At 40.1% G+C, this 14,933-nt stretch overlaps 1 long non-coding RNA gene across 1 annotated transcript; it reads right to left on the reverse strand.

The window, feature by feature from the left end:
• Window positions 1–1,727: 1,727 nt before the first annotated feature.
• On the reverse strand, window positions 1,728–4,516 carry LOC144204615 (uncharacterized). Its single transcript, XR_013327925.1, has 3 exons — window positions 4,364–4,516; window positions 2,467–2,612; window positions 1,728–2,262 (listed from the first exon to the last, which is right to left on the reverse strand). It is a non-coding gene; the product is annotated as an uncharacterized LOC144204615 (long non-coding RNA).
• Between the last annotated feature and the right edge of the window lie 10,417 nt (window positions 4,517–14,933).

Genomic DNA, 14,933 nt, shown 5'->3' on the forward strand with positions numbered 1-14,933 from the left:
CCTGGGATAGGCTTGAGCACCCTCGCGAAAGATTGAATGTTTTATTGGATTGTGGTTTGGCTGGCCTAATCTAGCAGACACTCACCTATTTTTACACCTTACATTTATATATTTGTTCCACTAATTAGAAAATCGTATTCCCAACCACCTTAAGTCTTCTTTTGTTCTTGGCACCTTGATATTTATTTATGTATGTATTTATTTCCAAATTTTTGCTTCCATGTTAATCGAATCTGCCCAAGAATGGGAATCAGAGTTTCTACATTAAACATTGGGTTAAATTCGGGAACCGATCAGATTTCAAAATTGCTTTAGACAGCCATTTTGATGCTCCATAGTACTGTCTATATTCTTTTTGTTTATGTCACCTGATTGGTTGGTCAGAGCAAGCCAAGTTAATTTGACCGTCGAAAAAGCATCTCTGGTGAATACGCAGGGAATGCAGCTTATTGATTTGTGTAGATCTATATTGAATCTGCACCACTCTAAACAATGTATAATGTACACATTCTGACAAAATAGTGCACATATGAAAAGTGGATTCAAACTAAATATAGCTTATAATGACAACAACAATAGATTTTACTTGGTTAAGTAAAAATCCAATTGTAGCATTAGTTAATTATACAGAATAAAATGCACATTTAGTTAATAGGTTTATTGAATATGAACAATATGAGGAAATGTGCTACAAATATGTGCAAACAGCAAAACAACAGAAAAGAAGCCTACAAATAAAATGTAGCCAGCCAGGAAAAACACCGCAACGGTTAAGATGTCCTGGTGTCCAAAGACAAAACGCAAAGCGACACCCAATTCGAACCGAAACATGTGGCGCGCGGCTTTGTCCATGAATACAAATCCCATTGCTTGCCACAATCAATTGCCACTTAAAAAAATGCTTGTGTGGAGGAATTCTCTGAGAGAGGTGCGACATGTTTGATAAGCACCTGGCGCCTCACATACAGTAAGTAGTGCACCCACAAAAGCGGTCATTCCAAGTTGACTGTTGCCCAGATTGCGTGAAAAGCCTATTTTTTCATTAGAATGTTTTTAACGGGTGTGTCATCAAGTTGTTCTCTTTTTATCCATGACAGCCTTTTCCAATAATAAATGCTTCTCTTGACATTCGCCTCCGTGAAGTAACCAGCAAGAATTGAGACACTCGTTCAATCACCAATGCTGTGACTGAAAGGTGGTCTTTAGTTTAAGATTTCGGCAGTCGCAACCTACTATTAGCTCATGACACCTGCTGTTCACCTGTCACTACAGCTGAGCATTTCCACAATAACACAGAGGAGACGTGTTCTCGACGGGACAACGATTTCCTGTTCGACGGTGACTTCAAAACACCTTTCACAAACACGCGCAAGGTCACGGTGACAAGGATGAGGCACCAATCCGACGTGACGTTTGGAGACCATCTGTCATTTTGTCACCAAGGACAGCTGTTAGCAGGGCCAAATGACTGGATTCGAGATTGTATAAAATATATATGAATAAATAAATATATAAATATAGCTACTATACAGTAATCCCTCAAATACTGTGGGAAACGTGGACCAGACATAGCCGCGATATTCAACAAAACACAAATTAGGGTCACCCCTATTAAAAAATAAATAAAAATTCAGTGAGATATATATATATATATATATACAAAACGCGAATCTCATAAAACCTTTACTGCAGCTTCACCTGCGACGCATAAAAAAGCATCAATAAAAACCTAGGCGGCTGAGTGGTTAGTTTGCATGTTCTCAACGGACCTGTGTGGGTTTTCTCCGGGTAGTCCGATTTCCTCCCACATTCCAAAAACATGCATGGTGGGCTGATTGGACACTCTAAAATTTAGAGTCAATTTAGAGTCTAAATTGACCCTAAGTATGAGTGTGGGGGTGAATGGCTGTTTGTCTCCTTGTGGCCTGCGATTATCTGGCCACCAATTCAGGGTGTTCTCTATAAGTGTACTGTTTATTCATTACACCTCTACTGATGGTACTTGTGTTGGTGTGAGTTATCCACACAGGTTATTGACATGATTAAAACATGGAATGTATTTATTATGAAAAGAACAAGCTAATAGAGTGAATCCTTGAATACTGATCGCTGACATTTCATTATTATACAGATAGAGAAACTAGAAACTAGAAAATGACTCACTTTGCTGACAAACAGCTCGTTATGGCGTTGACAAGCTGCTCCTATTCGGCCGTTTTCGCCACATTCTTGATGCTTCCCAGAAGTCTGTTTGTTGAGGACCTGAAATACACAATGGAATGATTCCCTTTTAAAAATTAAGAGTTATAGGTAACGCAATGTAGCCAATTTTTTAGCAACCATTTTTCTGTCTCCATACACGTAGGGCTACATCATGCGAACAAAGCATGCTCTCATCAAAATGGACTCTTAAAATGAAAACTGGGGCTTCGAAATCTACATAAATACAGAAAAATGACAACGTACCAAATGCGCTGTATTGTCTTGTGAGAGCTTTATTGGGTCTTTCTTTGGTAAATCGTCACTTCTGATCTGCTCTGTAGTCCACTCCCGAACTGAATACCGGCTCATCCGTCATTTTGAAGGTTGGCGGCGGCCATTTGAACTCTGACCTTGATCATGCATATTAAAAACAGACACAAAAATACATTCTTTTCATGATAACGTGTATTTAAATCTGCAACCGTATCCGTTTCTTCTCCCCTGCTATTAAATCAAAACAACAATATATTTGCTTGTCCATCTCGCTACAGATACAGTTGGGTAGCTCGGATTAGTCCACTCTATCACTAGCCAATCCTAGTTTGTGAAAATCAAAAACTGATTGGTTAAAGCAACAGTTCTATCGACGCTTATTTTATGATGAGGAATTTCAGACTTATTGTTGCCTACTTGCCTGCCTTCTGAATTGGCCAATAGAGTTATTTTTAACAGTTTTTTTTCCCCTTATGGCTATTTAGTCTTGGAAACCTTTTCTGTCCTTGACGTTCACACTTGGTTCATTTCCATACATGACAAGGCCCTGCAAGTCATGCAAATCTTTCATCTTTGGCCAGAGAAGTTCCACATCCCTCGTTACCCTTTTTGGTAAACATGAAGCGTTTCCCTATATCTGTTTCTCATCATGTTGCCCTCTCGTTGTCCTGAAGTTACTCGGCCTTCAATGAGCAGACTCTGGGAGCCTCTGTTTATTTGTGTGTGTGTATGTGTGCTTGCAGGGATTGTTTTTGAGATCCTCCAATCTTGAAACAATTTCTATGCAAATGCTATGACCCGGTTTAGAGTAAGCTGCTTGGGTTTGCCGCTTGTATAGCAACACACGTTACATAAAACGTCACGGATGCTCGTCGTCATTCTTGTCAGGTGTACTGTTTGAATTCCGTTCACGCCATGCAAACCAAAATAGTTTGTTACTATTGAGTACGTGGTTGTCCTGGTAATTATTGGTTATAAACATGAGAGAAGAATGCAAGATAAATTGATGCATAGTGCACAATTGTCATCTGGTCCAAAAAATGTTTCTTATAAAAAGAAAACATGAAATATTTCATTTTAAATCTTTTAATTATTTAATTTTTATTGAAGGAGTGGCAGTCAATATATTTTATTTACTTTGAAGAGGATAAAAACAAGATAAAATATTTTTATTTTTCAAATGTTTTCTTCGGATGAAAAAACAAACTCAAAATAAACATTTTGGGGACTCAAAAAATTAATTATTGAAGATAAAAAAGCCAATATTCTCTATTCATTTATAATCTTCAATTGAGTTTCATCATGATACATGAAGTGGATACCTGATATCCTTTCACTGTCTGCACAAAAAAAAGATGTGGCAAGTCAGTTTTGGCCCATGGCCCCCCAATTTGAAACCTGCCAGACTCTTTTAGATTCAGGAAATTTGAAATAGGATTGCTCGTGTTATAAGTGTGAAGTCCAGTGTTTCATCCAGCCATGGAGACTGACTGCTAGTCTGTTCCATGGCACTTCACAAAGACTTCTAACCTTTACGCTCCTATTCTTATGCTGAGTGGGAACAGCAGTGCGATCAAGCCAGGCTAATTTTCCACAAGAATCGACCGACTATTCTCCATGTTGCTTCAATGACTTTGAACCTCAATTTGAAACTGCACGAAAAGCCCCTCAGGACACGCCGCTTGCTTGCTGTAAGCACTTGCGTCTTACTCGGAGACACTTGAACCTGTTGCTGAAGAGTGCTTCCACTCTCCGCCATTTAGTCCACTTGTCAAAACGAAAAAAGCCATTCATTTCCCCAGCTGGACCCCTTCATTGACGGCAGCTCGCGAAAGAGGACCAACACAATCGTCAGGCAAAGGGGAATAAGAGATGTTTACGAGCTTACGTCTTTAATTAGCTCCCAGTTCGGGAAGCTCTGTGGCCCCCAGGTGCGAGTAAATTGTTTTATTTGGACTCAAAACAAGCCCGGGCGCGTCCCCAAACTCTTCAAAAGGATGCCGTGACCCTTTGCCTGCAGTCGTAAGTAGTAGTACCATTATTAATCCTCAAGCGTCAAATAGGAATACGGTATGTTGCTAAGCAACCAGACTTTAAAGGAAACTGTACAAGAAAGTGATAAACATCAGAGGATTTACTTCATTGTTGGAACATTTTTTCCCATTATGAACCTATATGTCATACGGTGGCTTAATGTCGATTGGTCGCGATGTAGGGACGACCATGGAGCGACTATGCTTGAATTTTCTCTGGTTTAATGCAAAGCAATTCGTGTAGGTAGGCGTTTTCGTCTGAAATACTCTTGATTTCGTCATTATAAAACAGACAAAGAACGCACATAAAAGCCTCTTTGACATGAAACAACGTTTTGACTAGCGTGACAAGATGAGCCATTGTCCTATCAGCAGACATTTTTTTTAAGCTACCTTTCATGAAAAAGTCCTTGAACGGTCTTGTCCAGCTGGCCACCCATACAGGCTGTTCCTATATTCTCGTCTCATTTTCTAAACCGCCAGTCACCAGGGTTGCTGGGGGTGCTGGAGCCTATTCCAGCAGGCCTCAGGCCAGAGGTGGGGGACACCCTGAATTGTTGGCCAGCCAATTGCAGGACACAAGGAGACAAACAACCATTCATGCTCACACTCATACCAGAGAAATCTTCAACAGACCACTCAGGTGAACACCCAGGGTACAGACATTGAAATCCTGGAGAATTTTAAGTACTACCTGAGTGTTCACCTCAACAACAAACTGGAATGGTCCACAAACATTGTGAGGCAGATGCACCAACCACTCAGCCGCTGGGCACACACTGTTCCTATAGTTAACTGAGATAAGCAGCTCCAACAACCCAGCATGGAAGATGAATGAAAGACTCAAGACGAACAGTATATATAACGAATAGTATTTGAGATTTGGAACGTTAGCTGGATGAGCAACAGGAAGAAACATATGACAAAACAGACAAGGTCAAGCAGAAACTGAGGCACATTGTACGTACGTGATGTGATTCCTGTGATGCTTTTTATCCTTTGGTTTAAAAACTATCGCTTTGCACAAAAGACCTTGGCACACTTGAACGGAACGAAACCCAAATGTTGAACGCATACGTTTGTCGAGGTTGCAGTTCAGGTATTTTCACAGTCTAGCCCTCAGGCTCATTGCCTATTCATTGGGGTTCACCCCGATGGATGAAGGGTTGCTTTCCTTTGCCTTTGAGTGGGTATGTACATGACAAGTGAGGCTTAGAACCACTGGTCTCATGAGAGCATGAGTATCCACTTTGATCAATTCTCTTATTTTAAATATGATAGATATAACCTTAGAATAGTTGGGGCTTGCTTTTGGAATTTGTTTTTAAAATCCTATTTTAAGACGCTAACACTATTTTGAGACCATAAACCTAATTTAAAACCCACATTGGAACCCCCAAAGTGGGATTTAACTCCTATTTTGAAACCCTAACCCTATTTTGAAACCAATATTTGAATCCCTAGCCTTAGTTTGAAATCGCATTTGAAACCTCAAACCTAGTTTTAAATCCTAATGGGAGACCCTAAACTGGGTTTGAATGAAAGCCCGCAAAATGCCAAAGAAAAAATCAGAATATAGAATTATCCCTCGATGTTGACATAGCGCGTAATGTCATACACAATTATAATATCCAATCTGAAACTTTCCCTAAAAGTTTGTCAAGTTCAATATGCTAATGAACCTCTCAAACTGATTTTAGTTTCTTTTAACCCCATTCTTGTCTTTTCCATCCAGGATCACATGAGCTGAAAACCTATAAGGCTCGTTCCTAGCACAACACGCCAATGCCGACAGCAGAGGTGCACGCCTTAGTCACAATTGGACTCGGTCAACGTGCCTGCACTGGCCTGCTCCAAGTTAGTCACCCCTGTATGAAGCATGAAGAGGTTGTTGACACCGTGACGCTCCAATGATCCAACATGGGGCAAGCAGTCCATGCTTGGCGAGGCGCGGCTGGTCTGCGCGTGTCAATGGGGATTTAGCAGCAACGCTGGCGGACTTTCGGGGTAAGCAGCGTGAGTTTCATTGTTGACACATGCCCCTCGCCCAGGGACTCTATAAAAACATGAAGCAAAGAGATTGGCCGGCAGCCTAAAGTCCCACACTGGGAGTGTAAGAGTGAACTCCATTAACGTGAGTGCAGAGTGAAATGAGAGGAGAAGGCGGCCGTGATTGGCTCGACGGGATGGTGGCCATTATGAGAAGGAAACATAGTGGCAGACAGATTCTTTGTCAATAGTTCACACGATGTTGGAGCACATGCACCGAACAAGAAACACAATGGGAACCCTTCATATCCATCAATCCATTAACCACTTATCCTCTTCAGGCATACGAGTGAGCTGCCGCCAATTTGGGGTGGGCTACACATTGGGCCTTGTCGGGAAAGAAAGACAAACATTTGCACGTACTCACATTTGTGCGACTGGTCATCAAAAACAGTGATTCAAAATTCGGGGAGTTAAGGTATAATGATTATTAGTATTCTCCATATTCTCACTTGGGTCAACTATCTCAGTTAATCGTTAACAAGCAAATTATTATCTAAAACAGGGGTCGGGAACCATTTTGACAGAGAGAGCCACAAACAATTCATATTTTCTAATGTGATTTCTTGAGAGCCATTCTCAGAATCGATAGTAAAAATACATGAACATGTGATTTTTTTTGTCATTTCACCAATTTTAAAGTACAAATAGACTCTGAATTCTTTTGATGACATTCTTTTGCTGATCCTAATAAATCAGGATCAATGATATCATGCATGCAGAAGAGTAATAAAAACAAAATGATGATTAAAGTGGTGGTAGAGGTAGTGTCAACGCCACAGTGACGCTCTTATTAGTACATTCGTGTCCTGCGATTGTCTGGCCACTAATTCAGGGTGTGCCCCGCCTCATGCCCGAAGTCAGCTGGGATAGGCTCCAGCACCACCCGCAACCCATGTGAAGATAAAGCGTTTCAGAAAATGAATGAAAATCATTCTCCGGCCATCTTAAAATGTCGCCCTTAGCTAATTTACATACTTTATAAAGTGCAATGTTTCAACCACAATTAATAAATGATGTCAAATAAGCAAATTGAGCACTAGAAGAATGATGAGATTGCAAAAGATGCCACAAAATCAATGTCGAGATCTTACCACTAATGATGGAATGAGCAGCTCTTGGGGAATTGAGACAGGACAAAATTGTCCCAACAAACAGGACGCACTTCATCATCAAACTCCCTCGTTCATGACATCAGTCCACTTTTTCTCTGCACGTAATGCTTCGGGAGCACATGCAATTATTTCAAGGCGGATGTGCAACGCATGGAGGGCGCAGACAGATGGGAAATGTAATTACGGGATTTTCCAGTGCTCTGAGTGGGGAGAAAAAAAAATCATGTCACAAAAGAGCTCATGAAAGCAAGACAGCCACATTTGTCTTATGAGCCTGGAGAAATTAAATCACATGCTATTTACATAGGTTGTATTCTTTTGAGATTGCCTTTCAGCCACAGTGATGGGTATTTATAGGAGATGTGATGAGATATTCCTGATAAAAAGGTGTTAGTGGGGCATAGATGATGGAAAATTGAATTGGATTTTAAACACTCTGACACCTTTGTATGCATTGGAGAGCTCCAGAACAGGTGATAGTTTCAAAACCTGCAAGGAATGGTTAAAAGGCATAAATCAAAGAATAGCAGTTGAGGGAAAACAGGAAAATTGAAACCTTATGAACATTGAACAATTCCAAAATGAGACAGACTGGGTTAGGATCTTCTCACTTTCTTAACTGTTGCATCTTTAAGTAAATTGCTACCTGTTAAAAATACAATGAGATCCCCCAAAAAGAAAAAACCTCCACCCTTTTGTCATGACAGTCTTTCAGTCTTCACGAATTTGGACTTTTTGTAGGACTCACTTTGACCCAAGAAAGTTCCTGAGAAGCTGATTGATTATATCCAATAGCACATTGCACATCGCCAATCGACCGAAAGGGAACAATAAAAACTACAACTGCAACTTAATATACTGTAACCCATAGAAATGGAACTCCACTCTGAACCAAGACCACCCTAATTGGACAACTCTGCCATGTGGATGACCTCTCGATGACCCAAGCACTCTGCCTATTAAATCCAAAACACAAACGAGCACCAAATAATATATCATATTTGCCGGGTTGGTGCTTTTGTGTCGTGAACCTGCCGATGCATTCATGTTTGAGTGTATGTTTTCAGGCAGTAAAGAGGAATCAATGAGGCCCCTCTCATGCAGATGGCTCATTGACCAATGGGAGTAATGGTCCATGGATAGGCAGAAAGCCATTGACTGCTTCCTTGGATGCCTGGAAAGACAGATGGGGATGAGATCAGTGACTCAATTCACCTCCATCATTCAAAGCTTAGCTCTTTTTTTTTAAGACGTCAAGCAATACGCTCAAGCATATTGAAGGCCCTACAACTGCCCACTGTGCCAACAAAGGCAGACAACCAAAACTGAGAACCTGTGAAACCTAACAGGATTAAGCAGTCCGTCTCATTTAAGTATATTGTATTCTCATAAAGGCACCAGGTGACCAAATGGGGCAGTAAAAGAAAATTATGATATGTAACGTTCCCTGTAAAGCTCATTGGTATTCGTTGTATTACTCAACCCAACATGGTCAAGGCCAATATACTTCTGTATTGGAGGCTATAAGTGAGTGAAAGGTCGCCATGATTCTGAACAAGGAAACTGTGGAGATGCTCATTATTACACCACTGTGCTAGTAGTATAAATGAACAAAATGTCAAAAATATTTGCACAGGAATGCCAAATGTCAAAAATAATATTTTGGAGTTGGTAAGGAGAGTTTTTAGATTTCCTAGAGGCATTTACTAGTGATGCATACAAAAATAAAAACTCAAAATTATCAATTTTGTAATGCTTTTGAAACACTGGTTTTTCAATAGTTCTCTTAAAATGGCAAAATTTCAATATTGTAATGTAAATTAGAATAGAATAGAATTCAATATAAATTTGGTTATTTACGCTTCAATATCCTTGCTTAGCAGTCAAGCGAGAGGTAAATTCCTTCTTAACCCTGTGGAAAGGCAAAAATCCATCCTTGCGATGCTTACCCCCTGCAAGAGCTGAAAGGTCACTCAGCTGTCAGGAAGTAAAAGTCAATACCTCAACCTTTCAGGCATGTCTCTATACTGTGTGTCACCGTCACAGCTACACAATCTCTGTCAGGCTGCTCGCTGCATGCTAGATTCACACTTCTGGCTGACAAGCCACATCCTCTTTGACGGCCACAACCAGCATTGCTGAGACCGGCTTCCCTACCCCAGAGCACATGTATTGAGGCTCACTGCTCACTCTGCCCCAGAAATCCAAAAATAATGATGTACCCCAGGTCCAGACATCTGTATATTATTCTTTTCTGCCAACTCTTTGTGTGTATGGACAGAAATGGTTAAAATATGAAGCACCAATGACTAGTATATCAATGTGATCATTACATCACCTTAAGTCAGTACTTCTCAATTATTTGATGTCACATTCACACACATACCTAGGGGAAATTAAGAATGTTCAACTAGCCTACCTTGCATTTTTTTTTGGGAAGTGGTCGGAAACTGACATACTCGGGAAAAAAAACACGCAAGCCTGGGGCAAACGTGTAAACTCCACATGGTGAGGACCCACCTGGGATCTACCGCAGAACTGCGAGGCCAATACACGAACCACTCAGCCACCAAAGTGTGACAATTGCTGTAAACTATTGGTTTTGGGGGTTCATTTTTTTTTGGCACAGAAACACAGCGGTTGAAATTTCCCCTTCTCTCACTGAAGTAACAGTGAAGCGGAATGCTACATACGCATCGTCATATTTCCTCACTTTGGCTTTCGGGTGAGTTATGTTTGACTTACTGACTGCGTTCCTCTCTGCCTTTCTTTGCATCCCTGAAAAATATTTTCCAATGGTGTCGCCGACTCACTAGTTCTGCTCTGTGCCGTTTCTTCTTATCCCTGAGTGAACTCTGACAGTGAGCGCCCCACTGCTATCCACCGAGTGATTGTACAAATGACACTTTATTCTAGCCTGGCAAAAAGTATCTCTAAATTCACAAGCTCCCAGCTGCCTCTTCGTATAAGCCGCACCCTTAAGATTGCTTTAAAATCGTTGAATTTTACAATTTCTCTCGTACAAGACGCCCCCCGATTCACAATTTTCACCTCCATATTAATGGTTTTAATAGGGAGTACAAATGTGTTTCTCTGAAGGGAAAATATTGAGAAAAATCATTGCCCGTGGTATTTCTAAGATACTGTATGAATTGAAAGGATTGTCTGCTGGACTGCCCATTCCAAAAGGGTGTTGCCTCCACGTAGACACATTAAAAAAGGAAGTCACGTGAGCAGTACAACCAGGAAGTGTGTTCTTCGCGGTCTAGTTTGTCATCCTTAGGAAGGATGTAGGTGCCCTGAGTGAGCTATGACTGCGAGGAAATACAGTAACTACAAAAATGATGGTGGCACAGTGTTGCCGTTGGTTACAACGTATAGATAAACATGACCATACAAAACATGGATTAGTAAAATAAAGGAAATTAATTTGATGAGTCCAACTCAAGCTGAGTGGAAGGCTGGATTTCAAGTTTTATATCAGAGCAAGCTGTCACAGGGATTTATTGGGTAGTTTTGGGCAGTATAAGGTTAATTGTATTTATTTTCAACTTGGAAAACAAAGTGCAAAAACATAAAGAATTATAGAAAGTTAAATCCCAATGAGATTTTTGGAAAATGAAGAACATAAAGGCACGCACCATGACAAAAACAAAAGAAATAAGAAGACTTGACCTCAGAGACGAGGTGCCTGGAAACATATACCACATGGGGAAAAACGCGATAGGATTTTTTTTTTTTTAAATCTAGACATCAATCATAACAGAAAGCAATTCTGAAGAAAAAGGCATTCTTAAAAGGTAAAAGGCAATTTATTTTTTCATTGAGGCCTAGTAAGAAACAGCAATATTTCATTTAAAGCAAGACACCCGCAAAAATGATTTACATAGGATTTTTACGGTAATTAAAATAGACGAATGAAATACATAATGTCTTTGCTCTTCCAACCCAACAAGTAAAGATAAAAGATTATGGCAAGGAATATGTTAAATATTTTGGCCACATTTGTGTGTAGAGTTCCAAAAGATATCAAAAATGTGTTGCCCAAAAAAATTCCGCGTACCAGGAGGCAGTGTTTTGTAAAGCTATTATTTGGAAGTTGGTCCATCACTGTAGAATTTTATGTGAGCCCTGACAGGTTTTCAAAAAAGAAAATCATGTGAAGTTTCAGACAATTGACTCCAAGCTTCGCGATAGCCAATGCACAACTCAACAATGGATGTATCTCTGGATTACTTGCGGATTCTCTACCGATGGAGGAGCTTGCTCTTGATAAGCTTATATTTCTTGTCCTAACAAATGGATAGCGGTCATCTCGGCTTTTTGACATAACTCTAATAGAAAGGAGGAGAATGAGATGGAGACCAGATGGAGACAAACTGTACAGGAAAAGAGACAGGACAACCTCAAGTAAAGAAGGGCCCAAGCATAGTTCATAAAAAGAAAATATCAATTCCAATTCCACTCACGCATTATGAGCATCATCCTAGAAAGCATGTATGACATAAATTGATGAACAATCGGATGCCTACAAACCCAAATAAAGTCAATTAAAGAGGCCAATTAATACAATCCCTCAAAGCCAATTGTCCATTAGCAGTGATGAGTATAGCGACTCCTTACTACAACGATTATTGATTGGGTTTCAACTACACTAATAGTCTCATTACTACCTCCCAATTGGTTCATTTGGTTGACATTCTACAAATGGTAAAAACGATCTTTGATTTTTTTTTTTTTATAGGTGCATGTAAATCAAATCTTGAGAATTTCATCTTTCACCTAGGGAAAAATTCTGTTCGCTACGCTCATAAAAACAGGACTTATTCTTTATGACACCTGAAAATTCATCCTTATGACGTTTTATGAATTCACAAACAAGAAAGGAAGGACATTTTGGTGTGTGTCATTGGTCCTTTTGAGGCTAAAATGTTAATTCAAACCTAATGCCAGTCTTTGACTTCTTTCTATACAGACTACTATTGCCTGTTGTTCTCAATACAACAATAATTTGAAGCATTTTTGTTTGATGATCCATAATTTTACCATGAATGGATGATGCATAAATGATGAAATAATTGTAAAATGGGGCAAATTATGAACACAAAATAATAGCCCAAATGGAACGAATCCAGTTAGATCACTAATAACACACCATTAAAAAAATAATGACGGTCATTTATTTAAAAAAAAAAACTGATGTTAGTTAAGAGAAACAAACAAAAGAGTAGGACAAGAAAATATCACAAAAAGAGAGCAAAGAAGTGGTAAATTCATGTAATGAGGGATTAAAACAATGCGTGGCGTAATTTCAATTTCTCAACAATAGGAATGGCCAACTGCAAGAAATGTGCAGATCGTAGATAAGAAACATGTTCTTTGGGTGTTTATCCAGATTGTCTGTGACTCCCTCGTGTCTGTGCTTTATGTCTAGGTGAAAAAGCAGAACTGACAGCGGCACAACAGAGTTTGATCATTCTTTGATCGTTAGGCATGACAACCACCTTCAATACCACTTTGAAGCAAAAGGTTACAGAGAAATTCGTGATAGGGAAAGCAGAGGTGCAGGCATCACAACAGACAGCATTCCTATGACATGAAAAGAAATGCCACTGCTCGGTTGGTCCTCACAATGTCTCCCCAGACTTGACCAGACAGAGATTTTAAGAACAATGACATTCATAGCGAGACCAGCAGTGTGTCGCAGGTGAGCAACACTATTCTGTTTTATGATAGAAATGGATTGGCCTTCTTTGGAGGGAAAATATGCAGCAATATTTAATGTGAAAGGACTGTGTTTTTGTTTGTCCCTGTGTCATAGCAAAGGCCCCAACAATACCATCAAAACTGATTTTTTTTGTCTTGCAGGTGGTGGCTAGGCATGTGTGTTTGGGGGTAGAAGTTCTTCAAAGTTTTTGGGGGCAAAATATAGAAGAGTTGGTGCTACTCTTTGGTAATGAATCATGGAGAAAAAAACTGAAATGAAAAGCACTATTTTATCAGTATCGCAGATTGTCTGACCCTTTCTTGTGATTTTATTACAATTTCTTCCATGTAGATACAGAGAATTAACACAGTTTATAAACAATGGATCACAATAGTAGTGGTTTTATGCACCGATTCTGCTCAGAAAAATGATTAAAAGACAACAGACAAAAGAAGAAGGAATCACCAGTATGCTCAAATGTTCAGATTTCGGCTCCACGAACAGGATGAAAACGTAAAATCCTTATTCAATTTTAATCTCTGCTCAAATTGATAAGCCTGAGACCCGAAATGGCTTTCCGACACGTAGCTTCTGAAAGACTTGAAGCTCAATGTACTTTGCGTTAGGAACTTTCCTATCCTTTTTGTTTGGTATGACAGCCCATAATATACCTTCATCTCAACACAGTGTAAATGACATCAGTTGCCATAAATGTAGACAGCGAGGTTTCAGGCCTAATTAATGACTATTGTTTTTGCCATATTCTCAGATTAAAGAAATCTCCAATTGCAACTTAATACTTTCACCGGAGGGGAGTTGAAACAAACGTTTTTCTTCTCCATGAATGTCGCATGTTTTGTATTGTATCACATTTGATTTTACACGTATAATACTGGCATGTTAGTGTAATATAATCAGTTTTAATAGTCCAGGCATAATGAGCTGACCAATCCATCATTACTTTGCTGCCAGAACTGCAAACTCGCTTTACTACCACAATCTAATCGAATCCCTCGCCGTCTATTTCACGGCTGGAGGCTGGCTTGACTAAAGAGATATAATCCTATTGGAGTTGAAGTCTTTTGCTAATGTTTATGGAACAATGGAGGGCGTCCTGCAGATCGCTCGCAGCAGCTTAGAAGGACCCGGGGCCGTGTGTATGTTTACATCGATATTTGCCTCACGGGGTAGGATGAAGACCGGCGAGAGAAGGAGGTGGAGCTGGAGGACAAAAGGGCCTCAGGGATAAAAGAGGACGAGGAGGAGGAATGGTTCTGGTGAAACGGGAAAGAATACAATCGTCAGGGTGGGTAGGAAGAATATTTGTGAGGAGTGGCAGTTCGCTGCTAAATGTGGAGGAGGGAAGAAGCAGTGTTATGGACAAAGAATTGTAGAAAGGGAGTCCTATACACAAAAGAGGCGACAATACACGGGTGAGCAGCGGGCAGTGCGAGAAAAGAAGAGGAGGAAGAGGTAGAGAGAGAATGCCTCTGGGAAGTGAGCCAGTTCAGGCGAATAATGGCAGAGCAAAGAGAATCTGATTGAACCGGCGCC

The sequence above is a fragment of the Stigmatopora nigra genome, chromosome 1 (assembly GCF_051989575.1).
Source record: "Stigmatopora nigra isolate UIUO_SnigA chromosome 1, RoL_Snig_1.1, whole genome shotgun sequence".
Lineage (NCBI taxonomy): Eukaryota > Metazoa > Chordata > Actinopteri > Syngnathiformes > Syngnathidae > Stigmatopora > Stigmatopora nigra.